This window comes from Moschus berezovskii, chromosome 13, assembly GCF_049115385.1.
Source record: "Moschus berezovskii isolate FMDL1 chromosome 13, NW_MosBer_1.0, whole genome shotgun sequence".
Lineage (NCBI taxonomy): Eukaryota > Metazoa > Chordata > Mammalia > Artiodactyla > Moschidae > Moschus > Moschus berezovskii.
Window position 1 is genome coordinate 71,084,077 of NC_142472.1, and position 16,543 is coordinate 71,100,619.

Consider the following 16,543-nt stretch of genomic DNA (forward strand, 5'->3'; position numbering starts at 1 on the left):
AACTGTGGCCCTTCTCCAGGGGATCTTCCTGACCCAAGGATCGAACCCGAGTCTCCTGCATTGCACGCAGATTCTCTACCAGCTGATCTACCAGGGAAGCCCCACAAACACTACTACATGATTACTAAAATAGGTTTGCATTTTTTTCAGTTTTCATCCTTTTATTTTTAACCTATCTGAATCTTTGTTTTAAAAGCAATTTTTAAATACAGCCTAATTTTAAAATTTTGCTTTGTCAGACAGTCTGAAAAGTGAACATGGCTCAGTTGTATCTGACTCTTTGTGAGCCCATGGATTATACAGTCCATGGAATTCTCCAGGCCAGAATACTGGAGTGGGTAACCTTTCCCTTCTCTAGGGGATCTTCCCAAGCCAGGGATCGAACACAGGTCTCCTGCGTTGCAGGCGGATTCTTTATCAGCTGGGTTACAAGGGAAGCCCAAGAATACTGGAGTGGGTAGCCTATCCCTTCTCCAGTGGATCTTCCCGACCCAGGAATCGAACCAGGGTCTCCTGCATTGCAGGTGCTTTCTTTACCAACTGAGCTATCAGGGAAGCCCATCTGAAGGCCTTTTTTATTTTTATTGGTAAATCAAGCTCATTAACTTTTGACTGATATATTTTGCCTCATATTCTTTGGTTACGTAAACTCCAAATCTTTAGGAAGATTTGTATTTTTGTCCTTGAAATGAATGCTTCCTTTTCATACCCTTATTCCACTTTTTTGGATACCATCAGTCTTTTTTTTTTGGCAGTACTGGGTTTTCATTGCTACATGCAGACTTTCTCTAGTTGCAGCGAGCGGGGACCACTCTCTGGTTGCACCTCACAGGCTTCCCGTTGCAGTGGCCTCTCTCGTGGAGCATGGGCTCTGGGGTGCACAGGTTCGGCAGTTGTGGTGCCTGGGCCCAGTCGCTCTGTGGCAAGCTGAATCTTCCTGGACTAGGGATTGAACCCATGTTTCCTGCAGTGACAGGCAGAGTCCTAACCACTGGACCACCAGGGAAGTCCATATTCTTTGAGCAATCTTGACAGTAGCAAGTAACCTCTTTCCCTGTCATTCAGCACTTAATTTGAATACTATGTTTACTCACAGTAAATATTATAAAGTCATCAGTTAGCTTTTCTACTTTCCACATGCTCTCCATCTTTATATATTGATGGTTGGGCTCCACACACAATGTCAACTCCTAGTTCTTCGTACACCATCTCCCATATTTCTATCATTTAGTAATAGTTCTATGCATTGATATTTCCCATCAGCCCTTATGCCCATGTCTCACTCATCATTTTAGTTGGTTCAAGCTTGTTCTCAAAAAGATTCTTCATGGGAATGATATTCCCTAGATTCTAATATATTCATGACAACGTGTCTGGGGACATCCTGCTTGAAGGCCAGTTTGTCTCAGTTTACAGTGCTTGGCTTACATTTTCTTTCCCTGGCTGTTTTAAATTTGTTACCCCTTACCTTCTGGTGTAAAACATTGTAGTTCAAAAGTCTGACATTAGTGTTAAGTTTTGTCCCTTAAAAGTGACTTGATTGCCAGTCTCTGGTCAGTATGTAATTTTGAAAATGACACTCTGTCTCTGCAAGCTTGAGAGATGGGTTAAACCCTCCCTCCACTGAGTTGTTTAACCTTTTTATGCCTCAGCTGCAAAGTGGGGATGGCAGTAAGATGATTCTGAGGACTCTTTGTAAAGGACCCCAGTCTTTCCAGGAAGCCTGCTGTGCCGACAGGTTCCCTCTGAAGAGGACTTCTCTTTCTGTCGAATTTTAAAACTTAAGACCGAAGTTTTGGGTGCCACCGACAAATGATAGTCAATAGTGACTCATATTTCACTAACTTTATAAAATGCTTTTGTGACTCAAAGCAAGTTAAAGAGCAATTAGCTTAATATTGAAGAAAAATGGTGTATTTTCCTTTCTGTTATAGTCCTTATTTTTTAATAGCATTTTTTTTTTTTTTTGGCATTGCTTCTTCCAATTCTTCCCTTCTCCATGTTCTGAAAAGACTCTCAATTAGTGCAGTCCCTTGAGTTCTTTAAATAATACTGATCAAATGATCAATATTTAGCCAGCTTTATCAGTTCTTTGGGGCAGACCCATTAACTAATGAAAATATCCTGTTAGCATGAAGGGTGGCCTAACAATCACAAGAAATTTGTTTGCTAGATTCTATCTCTCACGCACAATTTCTTAGCAGTTATCTAAATTTCCAATCAACAAAGCACTCTGCTGGATGTTCCCTAAGGATACATTTCTATTATTTAGAACAAGAATAATCTCAAAATGTGTTTCTGATGAGCAGGGTTTATTCTGCAATGGGCTGACACACACAGTGACAAGCATCTGGGAACTCAGCATCACTGATAGCTTGACATTGCTTCAGAGCTTCTGCATTTAACAGTCTGATGAACAGCTTTCACCTTGGAGGTCTAAGCTGGAAAAGGGGAAAGTTCCTAACCTTGGATGGATGAAGCAGCCCCTCCCTGACTCCATTTTTCTTTCTCACTTTATACGACCTTTTAAAAGTTCTCACTAGGGGACTCAGTGGGAAAAGAATCTGCCTTGCAGTGCAGGGGACGTGGGTTCAATCCCTGGTTGGGGAACTAAGACCCATGCCAAGGAGCAGCTAAGCCCTGTGCCACAACTGGAGGGTCCGTGTGCCACACGAAATGTGCATGACACAACTAAGACCCGGTGCCTCCGAATGAATGAATATTAAAAAATTAAATAGGAAAATTCTCACTGGAACTAATCTTTTGAACAAGCGGGACACTGATTGGGCCCAGGGGTTGCAGATATACTCTGCCAACTGCCTTTTTCATGCAGGAATAAACCCACTCTTCCCTGTCTGCTTGTGAGCACAGCATACACGGGACACACCTGGTTTTGGTGAACGGAACCCCTGCCTCCCCTTTAATTATCGAAGGAGTGCCACTGGGGGTCCTGCTCCTGCTTCAAACGCCGCTGACCTGTGTTTTATACACACTTCTTATAAGCGGGCTTCCCTGGTGGCTCAGTGGCAAAGAATCTGCCTGCCAATGCAGGAGAGGCAGGTTCAATCCCTGCGTGGGGAAGATTCCCTGGAGGAGGGCATGGCAACCCACTCTGGTATTCTTGCCTGGGAAATCCCAGGAACAGAGGAGCCTGGCAGGTTATAGTCCATGGCACACAACTTAGGGACTAAACAACAGAAGGTTAAAGAGACATTCCGTGTATGGTTCCTTTGCTTGTCAAATGAAGCATCTTACATTAAGCGACCCCAGCAAAGGAGCTCTTTGTCACAAATGGGATGAACCCTGAGGAGAAGAGAGCCTCACACTCTCCCACTGGGTTAGCCTCCCAGCTCCTTCACCTTCAGGGCTTCCCTGGTGGCTCAAAGGGAAGAATCCACCTACCAATGCAGGAGACCTGGGTTTGATCCCTGGGTTGGGAAGATCCCTTGGAGGAGGGAATGGCAACCCACTCCAGTATTCTTGCCTGGAGAATCTCATGGACAGAGGAGCCTGGCAGGCTACAGTCCACGGGGTTGCGAAGAATCGAACACGACAGAGAGACTAACACTTTCCTACATCTCCAGAAAAGCCAGCATATGTGATTTTGGCATTTTCCCTCATCTCCAGCTCTTGTCTAACTCTTCATGGAATTCTTTGTCCTCGATTCTCATGCTCAGGGACTGCCTGGTGTTTCTGACACTGCTGAGCACGGTCAGTGTCAGCAGAACGAAGTCCTGCTCCTGATGGTACAGTTGTGGGCCGGTGGGTCTGGGCTGCCACCCGGGGACAGCCAACCTCCTCCAACTGACAATGACCAGCCCTTTCCCCAACACCACCTCCCTGACCAGGAGAGCTGGTCTCTCATTGTGTTGTTGATGTTATTTTAATTTTATTTTTAATTGAAGGATCATCGCTTTACAGACTTGTGTTGGTTTCTGCCAAACGTCAGCATGAATCAGCGATAGGTATAGCTATGTCCCCTCCCTCCTAAACCTCCCTCCCCGTCCCACCCCTCTAGGCTGTTATGGAGACCTGGTTTGAGTTCCCTGAGTCATAACAGCAAACTCCCACTGGCTGTCTATGTTAAATATGTCATCGTGGTTTCATCCCTGTGTGAGATACACCAGGGGAAGCCCTGTGTGCTTGACTTCTGCCTTTTCCCCAGAGGAGAAATGAGAGAAGAGAACAAAGCGGGAGGGGCTTCTGTGGGGAACTGGGAAGAGAAGGAACTGAAGAGATGGGATAGAAGGTGAGGAGGAGAGAATAACAAGAAGTCAAAGAGAGGACGACGGGAAGTGGGGGGACCTCACGCGGCGTGAGCGCAGAAGGTGAGACCGTGCGGTCCCTGGACAGCAGCATGCCCTGTCTGGTTAAGTCAGCAGAGCTGTTTAATTCCATTTTAGGGTAAAAAAAAAACAAGCCAAGATTCTAATTCACTGTATTAAACTATATTGCAGAGAAGGAAATGGCAACCCACTCCAGTATTCTTGCCTGGAGAATCCCATGGACAGAGGAGCCTGGTGGGCTGCTATTCATAGGGTCATACAGAGTCAGACATGACTGAAGTGACTTAGCATGCATGCATGCATTGGAGAAGGAAATGGCAACCCACTCCAGTATTCTTGCCTGGAGAATCCCAGGGACGGGGGAGCCTGGTGGGCTGCCGTCTATGGGGTCACAGAGAGTCGGACATGACTGAAGCGACTTAGCAGCAGCAGCAGCAGACTATATTGAGGAAGGGGCTCTGGAATCCAGACTCCTCATCTATGGTGGTGTCAGGAGGGGCCCTTTAACCCAAGACTCTGCCAAAGCTTCTCAAAAGCCTCCACAGGCACCTTCTGGGGTAGAACAACAAAAGATGCCCGCTTCTCTTTACGTCCGGAGGTGGAGACAGCGAGCTACCTTATGTGACCCTTGTGAATAAGCCTGAAGAGTGCAATGGCACTTCTGAGTTTTTCGGGCTTTGCTGTCATTTCTGGTAAAGTGGAGGCTGTCCTTCCCTGGCATGCAGACTTTTGGGGTGGGGCTGACTATGATGTTGCAAAACAAAAAATCCAGGGGCTTCCTGAGACTCCAGGGACAGTCCCCAACCTCCTCTTTCTGATGCTTCAAGTTAGGAGCCCCTGTCGGTATAAACCCTGCGGTCCTGAACATGCTCTGTGGAGTAGCTGCCTGAGTCGGGGGTGGGGGAGGGGGCACCACTGATGTATTACAACCCGGAATACTAGTGAGAACAGGACCCAGGATTCCCAGGGGGACTTGCTGTCATCTGCACACAACCAACATTCCTTTCACCCAAGCCCCCTTTTCCATTTCTGCGATGAGAACTTTAATGTCCTTTCTGGGACTTGGGTGATATCCCCTCCTGCCTTCTCAGGAAGCTTCCATGGCTGAACAGTCCCCTTCTCCTCAAACATCCAACACCCCTGTACCTTCCCCACACCCTCAAGTTCAGCTGATGAGCATATCTTGGTCCGTTTCGGCTGCCATAAGAAATTCCCATAGACTGAGTGGTTTAAACAACAGAACCTTGTCACCTCACACAGCTCAGGGGTCTGGGGAGCCTCAGATAAGGGCACTAGTGGATCCAGAGTCTGTGCTGAGCATCCACTTCCTGGTTTGCAGATGGTCATCTCCTCCTTTTGCCCTTGCACGGTGGAAAGGAGGGGAGAGAGGGCACACACACAGCCTCTCACACCTCTTCTCATAAGGCCACTAATCACATTCATGGGGGCCCCATCTTCCTAACCTAGTCATTTACCTCAATACTATCCCCTAGGGCATTAGGTTTCAACATATGCATTTGGGGAGGACACACACACTCAGGCCATAACAGCTTGCCTCCCATTTTATCAAGAAGACAGGAGTAAAAAACACAAGAATGTCCACAGTTCTCCCACAGACTGTCATCTCTGTTCACCTAGATTTATACAGTAGCTTCCTTGTCTTTCGTTCGCCCAACAACACTCACGCCCCGCCAGAATAATTCTTTCCACACAATTCTGAAGTCCTTTCCTGCCTGAAACTCTCTGTGGCTCTATGTAGCCATCAGGATAAGCTTACTCTTTGACATCACGTCCTAGGAACTCACACTCTGCCCCTCAGGGTCCTGCACACAGGTTTTCCTTCTGGCCTTTCCTCTGCTCCACCTTCAGATGCTGCATGTGACCCCTTTCACAGCCCTGTGTGGCTTCCCACACGCTGCGCCTCTGCCTGACATCACTTCTTCCCCTTTCCTCTGTGTGTGCGCTCAGTCATGTCTGACTCTTGAGACTACATAGACGGTAGCCCTCCAAAAATGGAATTTTTGAGGCAAGAATACTGGAGTGGGTTGCCATTTCCTACACCATAAGATCTTCCTGAATCAGGGGTTGAACTCATGTCTCTTGCATCTCTTGCATTGGCAGGTGGATTCTTTACCACTGCGCCATGTGGGAAGCCCTTTTACTCTAAATAATGATTATTTTTCAAAATGCACCACATCCAAGAAATCTCCTGGGATCGCTATCTCTGACCAATTTTTTTAGATGGCACCTTTCTATGCTGTTGGAGTGTCTGTGACATTTGGGACATTATTTGACTCAAATGCGTGAGGATGAGCAATGAAGCATGGAGGGCCCGTGAGCTGGGTAAAGTATACATGTGTGATCAGCTAGAGGAGGCGTCTTGGTAGCATGTAAGCAGCTCACAACAGCTGCTGCACCACCCCTTGGGTGAGTGCAGAGATGAAGAGGATAAGAATGGTGTTCCTGGGGAGTTCGAAGGCAGTGGACACCCTAATCCAGGCTTTGAAAGATTCCTGAGAACCAAAGACACAGTGAGTATGAACCACTGTCTTGTGCCCAGTGAGGAAAGTGCTCCTGAGCCAGCATCCCAAAGGGAAGCTGGATAAACAGATCCCACAAGGAAACATCCCCTGGCTGGTAGGAGCCAGTCTCCAGTGCTTTGTTTCCCAGAGGACCTGAGGGACCTTCTGGGGAAGACCTTTGATTTAGAAATAACTTAAGAGTCAAAAGAAGTTGCCAAAAAAAAAAAAGCATCAGGAGTTCCTACGCACCCTTCCCCAAGCTTCTTTCCAGTGATAACATTTTATACAACCACAGTCCATTTCCACAACTAGGAAACTGCCATTGATACAATACTATTAAGTAAACTGCAGGCCTCAGATGGCTACAGGCACATGAAAAGACGCTCAACATCAGTAATTATTAGAAAAATGCAAATCAAAGCTGCAAAGAGGTATCACCTCACCAGTCAGAATGCCCATCATTAAAAAGGTCTACAAATAAATGCTGGAGAGGGTGTGGAGAAAAGGGAACCCTCCTACATGGTTGGTGGGAATGTAAATTGGTACAGCCACTATGGAAAACAGTTTGGAGATTCCTCAAAAAACTAAATATAGAGTTGCCATATGATCCAGTAATCCCACACCTGGGTATATATCCAGACAAACTATAATTCAAAAAGTTACATGTGCCCCTGTGTTTATAGCAGCACTATTCACAATAGCCAAGACTCAGAAACAACCTAAAGGCCCGTTTACAGATGAGTGGATAAGGAATGCATGTATGTGTATCGATACAATGGAGCACAACTCATAGAAACAACGAAGGAAACAATGCCATTTGCAACAGCGTGGACGGACCTAGAGATTACCACAGTACTAAGTGAAGTAAGTCAGAAAGACAAATGCCATGCGATATCACTTATATGTGGAAACATAAAATATGCCATAAAATCCATGAAACAGACTCAGAGACATAGAAAACAGACTTGTGGTTGCCAAGGGGGTAGGGAGGGTGGAGAAGGGATGGACTGGGGGTTTGGGATTCACAGATGCAAACGGTTATATATAGAACGGATAAACAATGAGATCCTACTGTATGGCACAGGGAACTCTATTCAATATTCTATGGGAAATTTTAATGAAAAAGAATGTATACGTACATATAACTGAATCACTTTCTGTGCAGCAGAAATTAATGCAACACCGTAAATCAACTATTCAAGAAAACAATTTTTTTAAAGAAAGAAACTGTTTCAAGATTTACGGACAAGGGCAGGGGAGAGGAAGGAGAGGGTGAGATGAATGGGGAGAGCTGCAGGGAAGCTTCTACACCACCATATGCAAAACAGACAGCCAGTGGGGATTTGCTGTATGACTCAGGGAACCCAAACCAGGGCTCCCTAACAACCTAGAGGGGTGGGAAAGGGCGGGAGGTGGGCTGGACATTCAAGAGGGAGGGGACACATGTATACCTATGGCTGATTCATGTTGATGTATGGCAGAAATCAAACCAATATTGTAAAGCAATCAATCAATTAAAAATAAATATAATTTAAAAAAACCTTCATTTGGTTTTACCAGCTTTAATACGCACACATGTGTGTATATGCACAAGTGTGTGGTGCCACGGAATGACAGCACGTGTATAGATTTGAATGGCCCTTTACGACGTGGGACCGTGATGGGACACTACTGCAACGTCAGTGTCTTGAATGTCCGTCCTGAAACCGATCCCGACAAACCAGTAAGACTGGTCCCTACTGTGCTGCGCCTCCCTCTTGGCCAGCAAGGAACTTGAGACAGCATCTGGTGGTGGAGAAGGGAGGACTGTGTCCAACAAATACCAGGAAATGCCTGTCAAGGTGTCTGGAAAACAGGGGTGTAGATGCCCAAAGCAAAGCCACAATTTGGAGAGTCTGGTGACTGCTGTTCAGCAGAGAAAATGTGTCATCACCACTGGTGAAGGCAGGTACGGTGACCCCAGACCATCTGGTGAGGTCATCTCACCAGCAGGCTCTGCAGCTGGAAGGCACAAGAGCCACCAAGGAGCTGCTGGCGGTCACCACTACCCTCCCTCCCCGGTCTGGACTTGGGAGGAGTTCTTAGGACACTTGGGATGACCTACCAGAGTCTGTGTCCCTTCCCTCCATCATGCCCCCCAGGGCATTTCATAAAAAATGACAGCATCACCAACTCAATGGATGTGAATTTGAGTGAACTCCAGGAGACGGTGACGGACAGGGAAGCCTGGCATGTTGCAGTCCATGGGGTCGCCAAGAGTCGGACACGACTGAGCGACTAAACAATAAAGTTCCAACGTGAGAGCGAAAGTTGGGGTGTTCTCCGGAGCTTTGCCTGACTCTCTGTAGTCTGCTGAGAGCTTTCCCCCTCAGGAAGTTAAAAGCCCCAGAGGTCTTTCTTTTGTGAAAGAAACTGTATTTGCCCCAAAGTACTGATAAAGTATAATCGTTTTCTTTCACAAAAAGTGGTCGAAAACCCCAGGCCAAACTAGGGCATTGCAGAGAAACATCTAAAGAAAAGAAAGCCCAAGAGGTTAGAGGAGAAGTGATTTCATGGTGGGAGGGGGCGCCCCTGGCCAAGGATTTTGGGGGAACAGGCAATCAAGGTCACGGCTCCTCCCGGGTCCCATCCCAAGGTGTGGCCGTGGCCGACTCTGAACAGGCTGGACAGGCAGACGCAAGGGGGTGGTCCAGAGTGGCCCTGTGGGGTCTCCTGTCCTTATTGGCAACAAGGGGGACACTCCCTCCATTCTCAGCGGGTCGTTCTCCCTCGCTCCCCAAGGACCTGCGGGGTCTGTGTCACATGAGCTGAGTTCAGGGGCTTCTCATGCGGACCCACTAGGTACAGTCTGGTGTCAGCCACGACACCAGGGCTTTTCTAGGGCTTCTGGTCTAAGGAGGAATCTGCCTTGATTTTTTTCTCCCAGAGATTTGAGGCTCAAAACACTTCCATTTCCCAGAGCACAGGTCTGGGAGATCCCTTCGATGGTTAAAACATCAGCTCTCTGAAGACATCACCTGCCACTGTAAGCCATCGGTGCCGTCCACAAGGCTCTGAGGATGGGAGACAGAGGCAGAAACGCATTTGTTACAACCTCGCTGTGTCTCAGATGTCATGCAGTACATGTTACAGCACGAAGTTCTCATAAAACTGTGTCAACAACAAAAAGTTAATCAGTCGATCCAAGAAAGAAATGGAAAATTTTATTTGAGCCAAACTGAGAATTATAAGCTGGAATTAGCCTCTCAGAAAGCTCCAGGAATAGTTCTACCTGTTAGAGGTCAAAGCACACTTATCTAAATTTTGGAGACAGAGGCCTGTACATTAAATGATGTGTTATTGACTGTTTATCCAGTCTAGTGAGTAGTGGGTCATGGGTCATTGTGGTTTCTTAGAGGATTAAGAAAGAATTATCTTTTAAGGAGTTGTCTTTTTGATGCTAAGGGAATGTTGCTTTTCATGGATGAGCAGCTATTTCTGCCAATGGGGAGGGCTGGTCAACGCATAAGGCAGAGACACAGTGCATGGTAAGGGGTGAGAGAGGTCATCAAAGGGCAGAGAAAAAAATGTTACATTTAAATTTGTCTTGCTGTGCTATAAAATATGGATTTTATTTCACCGCTGCAATGCGGGCTCTTGCCCCCATTTTCTACCAAGCAAATGGAGGTGATTTGCTTGGTAGACCTTCCAGGCAGAAGGCTGAAACACAACTTGAACCCGGGTCAGACTGCCTCCAGGCCTGCCTGCTGTCCGCTGCCTGGACACTGCTCTCAGAAGTCATTTCAGGTCATCAGATGGGAAAGGCAGGTGTCAGACCCAGCAAGGGAGCGAGGCTCCCTCATACCACTGCTTTCAATTTTCCCAACACTCTCATACGTTTCCTTCCTAGAGCCCTTAGCAGTGTGCGCCCAGGCTAAGGGCAACCAGGTGAGTGTTCAGGTGCTCTGCTCAGGCCTTGACTCAAACCAGAGAAGCCTCCTTTCAGCCTCACTCTGTGTCCCAGGAGCCCCCGCCTTCCTTCCCAGTCCTCTCCTCCAAGTGCTCAGACTTCCAGCGACCTTCAGATGTGATATATTGAACGTCTCCAAAGGATATTCGCATTGACATTGAGCATGCCACGGTGTGGAGCTCAGCAATAAAAAGGGGAAATTAACGGGCATTTAAATTCTGAAATTAATGATGAGAGGTCAGAGATTTCCGAACATCTGTTTCCAGCATTTTCAAGGGGCCTTCAATTTACAGGCAGCATTGAGCCATGTCATTATCGGCAGTTGCTGGTGACTCCCCACCGTGCCGTGTCCAGGAGCTGGGAGTGGACAGTGTGACCCAGACACCACACTCACCTGCTTTGTGGCTCACTTGGAGCCGTGTATCCACTGTGATGCAGGATCCCAGCCCCGAGTCTAGATTTCCCTAAGTGTCAGAATTCTGGAAACTCAGGATTTGGAAAAGAATTCCTTGTGCCAAAGAAGGGAACTTAATATTTTCTAGGGCTGTGCCATCCAATAGGGCATCCAACAAGGCTGTTAAGTATTTACAGTGTGGTCAGTCTGAACTGAGGTGCGCTGTGAGTATAAAATGCATACTGGATTTCAAAGACTTAGTGTGAAGAAGAGTAATAACCTTTTATGTTGATTATGTTGGTGAAATGGTAATATTTTGGCCAAACTGGGTTAAAGAAAATATATTATTAAAGCCAGTTTCATGCAAACTATTATGTATAGAATGGATGAACAGGGTCCTACTGAAGAGCACAGGGAACAATATTCAATACTCTGTATAAACCAAAATGGAAATATGAAAAAGAATATATATATAACTGAATCACTTTGATGCACAGCAAAAATGACCACAACACTGAAAATCAGCTATACTTGAATAAAATAAATTTGGAAAAAGTCAACATTAACTGCTTCATTCTCCTTTTTTTCAATATCGTTACAACAATTTAAAACTACGTTGTGTGACTCACACTCTGTGAGACACGAGTGCTCTGGAGTTTCTGTAGCTTGGTGTTTCTTAGGCGGTGGGAGGCTGTTATCACTCCTGGAAGGTCTTTTGGAAATTTTGGAGAGTTCTTTGGGGTCCCATTGCCTGGGAGAGATGCTCCTGACATATAATGTGTTGGATGTGAGGAATGTGGTTAGTCCCACAATTATCAGAACAGTCCGATGCAACTGAAAAGTTATCCATGACGCGCATCACTGAGCGTCCCATCAGACATGAAACAGATGAAAAATTGGTTATAATGAGCTAAGCCTAGACCAAACTCCATTTCACATGTAAACACAGTTTTTGTTTTTTGCTTTTTTTGCACCAACTAAGATTTCCAAGGACACAACTACTGTGTAAATCAAAGAAACGGTGCACTTTGTGTCATCTGGAACACTACCAAACATCCTTCACTGTTTTAGAAATTCCCAGCAGTGTTGGCAACACAGCTCATGGTGTCTGAGTTGCCAACATAACACGATCATCACCTTCCACTGTCATTCCACCGGGAGGTGTGATATTCTGCCTGCTTCATCAGATCTTCTAGTGTAGTTGAGCTTGAGCACTTGTAAATGGAAATGCATTTTATTTAAACTACTTTCCCTTGGAACTTTCCTGGTGGTCCAGTGATTAAGACTCCATGCTCGCAATGCAGGAAGCATGGATCTGATCCCTGATGGGGGAACTAAGACTCCCACGTGCTGCACAGCACGGCCAAAAGAAGAAAACAAAAACCAAACACCAAAAAACAAAACAAGCAAAAAAATCTCAAACTATTTTCCCTTTGCTTCTTCTATATTACAGTTAGGACTTAATACTGATTTTTTAAAAAAATTATACATGTAGATAAATTACAACTGAAAAGGGCTTTCATACAATTTAAAGACAAAACAGAAAATGGCATATTGCATCTGATAGAATTAGTATTGTGTGAATTCTGAAGCACTTTCAACATGTTGTAGGAATAATGTGGACTTTCTTGAGTTTTACACATTCATAACTGAATGGTCTGTATCTCGTGCCTTTGTTGGTTTTCTGTGAGCTGTAGTTCCTGGGAAGTGAGCAGCTCTCATTCCTGTAACTCTTGTAATCCAGTCATTTGTGTGCCTCCTTCATGAGGATTCAGTACGGCTGTGGTGCTGTTATCCCTCTGATAGGAACTCTAACTGTGTAAAGCCCCAAAGGTCTGTTATTTATTTTTATTTTATATTGTACTATATTTCATTTACAGTGTTGTGTTTGTTTCAGGTATATAGCAAAGTGATACAGTCATATATATATACATATGAATTAACAAAAGCAGTTCCCGTCTTGGTGGGGTGCTCATGGTTTATAACATAAATGGCATTATTTTGAGAGAGGGATAACTTAGGTATGGCATTGGATTTTTTTTTTTTCTTTTTGCAGCCTGAGGCAGTTGTAAAATAACTTAATGTAGCTTTTTACAACTGTGTATTCTATAATATTTTTTCATTTGGTGAAATTTTAACTGTTAATGTTTTTGGCATTGTGCTTTGTACCATTTATTAAATAAAAATTAAAAAAAAAAGAATTACAAACCATCAGGCTTCCCTGGTGATCCAGTAGTTAAGAATCCACCTGCCAATGCAGGGGACACAGGTTTGATCTCTGGGCCAGAAAGATCCTACATGCCTCAGAGCAACTAAACCCAAGAGCCAAAACTACTGAAGCCCATGTACCAAGAGAAGTCACTGTAATGAGACTACCAGGCACCGCAATGAAGAGTAGCCCCTGCTCACCACCACTAGAGAAATCACTTGCACAGCAACGAAGACCCAGCACAGCAAAGGAAAAAAAAAAGAATTACAGACTATCACTCAAACCTAGTCACGCCTCTCTTGACTCAGAAGAGTTGAGTCTTTGCCTCTTCAACACCTTCTCATTCTTTAGGTTTCAGATGAAGTGGCCCTTCCTCCAAACGGCACCAAATATCGCCACACTCTACGTCCCCTCACCCCATCCTTCATCACACGGACATTTCTGCCTGCGCAATTATCTTCCTTCCTGGACTGTGGGCTCCGAGAGAGTAGGTTATGCACATTTGATCCATTGTCTCCACCCCATTCCCAGCTCACAGCTGAGCACGCTAGCACATGCTCAATACTTGGTGAATAAATGAACAAAGATGAGGATGCGTTGGGACCTAGAGATCCATGAGGGTGAATGGGACTGAGGGTCAGCAGCAGGGAAAAAATGGTTGATGGTGCACAATCCAGTGCCTTGGATGCTGGTAAATGGGGAGCCCACAATGCCTGGAGCCATGAACGCACTTTTCAATCAGGTAGATCTGGCTCTGAGCCCCAGTTTTGCCTTGCACTACCTTGATCATCTTAGGAGCTGACCTCTCAAAGAGTGAAGAGGGCACTTCCCTCATTTATTGGGAGACTTAACTGAGAACTGCTTGGAAAGCACTTACTGCCATGTCCGTTAAACAATAAGAGCTCCATACATGTTATTAAAACTCTTCATAGAGATTGAGTGTGACTCTAACAGAGGCCCTGGTTGGCCCAGTGTCAGCGCCCACCCCCACGTGCAGGGAACTCCTACAATTCAAGGGCCAAAAAACAAAAACAAGAACAAATGACCTGATTCTAAAATGGGCAAGGGAACTGAATAGATTTTCTCGCAAGATGGCATATAAATGACAAGTAGGTATGAAAAAGGTACTCAGTATCAGTAATAGTTAGGGAAATATAAATCACAATGAGATTTCAACTCAATAAATTAGGATGGATACACACACAAATATTTTATATAAATATTTATATATATTATATTACATATATTATATATATTACACACACATCTAGCCATCATCTGAGCCTTCAGTGAGTCATGATTTTCTTGCAATAATAAAGATCACTGATCACAGGTCACAACAAATACAATAAGGAAAAGTTTGAAATATTACAAGAATTACCAAAAATGTGACATCAAGAGAGGAAGTAAGCAAATACCATTGAAAAAATGGTACCAAGAGATTTGCTCAATGCAGAGTTGCCAAAAACCTTCAATCTGTTAAAAAAAAAAAATATCTGCAAAGTGAGATAAAGCAAAGCTCAATAAAAACGAAGTCTATCTATAGAACTACCATGTGACCCAGCAATCCCAATTTCTGGGTATGTACCCAATGAGTATGTTGGTATACTCTGGATATTGTGCTTTGCTTCAGTGCTTTGCTTGGAATTGAATCCAAGATCTTAAAGCTATATCTACACCCCCATATTCCTTGCAGCACTATTCACAATAGCCAAGATGCGGAAGCAACCAAAATGTCCACTGATAGATGAATGGGTAAAGAAAATGTGGTATATTCTTAAAATAGAATATTATTCAGCCAAAAAGAAGAAAACCCTCCTTTTGCAACTACATGGATGAATCTAGAGGATAATATGCCAAGTGAAATCCATCAGACATGAAAACGAAAAAATACTACATGACACCACTTGTATGAGAAATCTAAAATACTTGAACTCAGAGAAGAATTCGGTTGTCAGGGGCTGGGGGGAGGGGGAAACAGAAGTATTAGTTGAGGGGCACAAAGTTTCATTTATGCGAGATCAGTCTTAGAGATCTCCACCTCCATCTAGAGCTAACAACACTGGACCGCACACTCAGTTTGGTAGGAGAGTAGATCTTATGTTAAGTGTTCTAATCACACACAATAAATGATGAGGTGGGAGGACACTTTGGGGAGTGATGGACATACTTATGGCACAGGTTGTGTGGCTGTGATAGCTTCACGGGTAATAGACACACTCATCACATAGTTGCGTGATGGTCTCATGGGTGTACACTGATCTCTGAACTTATCAGGTTGTATGCATTAAAACTGTGCAGCTTGTAGAATATCAACATACCTCAATAAAGTGGTTATATGAGGAAAAAAATAACAAATATCAGTTGACTAAAAAGATACTAACCTCATCCAAAAATGCCCTCACAGAAACACTAGGAATAACATTTGGCAAATATCCAGGCACCCTGAGGCCCAGGTCAGGTTAACACCTAGAACCAACCATCAGTTTATATAAACTCATCCCCACTAAACTGAGTTCTTTGAGAACTGGTAAGAGTTCCTGGGATTGCAAAGAGTCAGATGCAACTTAGTGACTAAACAACAACTAGTGTCTTTAATCTCTGAATGTCAAGGTGGAGCCCAGACAATACCCCTTACTGACCCTGTAGACAGTGGTTCTCTCCCTGATCCGAGAACTTGAATTTCTAGGTAATAAAATGCTACCTCCTCATGGATACTCAGCTTTATAAGTCTTCCTTCATCCAAAACTCATTAATTCATAGGTCTAAAAGGAAGCCTTGAACTGTTCATGCTGAAAGGTGAGCCCACTAAACTTTGTATAATCTTCAATATGGGGAAAGGGATAGCTTACCATGGTGTCTCAGTACTGTAACAGCATCACCCCAGGAAGAGTAGGACCATCTTCCCTGTTAAGCCTCCACTTGTGCCTTCAAGCTCACCATGCCTTCCTCATGGAGGAAAGCTGTCTCACGACACGTTTATACCAAGAAAGGGACTAAGATTTCTTGAAGGATACTGTGTGCCACACTCTGTATGTATGTTATCTAACTCAATCATCACCACAGCCATAAGCAGTACTCCTTACTCTGACAAATGAAGCATTTCAGAGAAATGACATAATTTATAGTGAAGTGGCACCAAATGTTGTCTATTATATGGTGGGAATGGTCCCTGAATCCAGT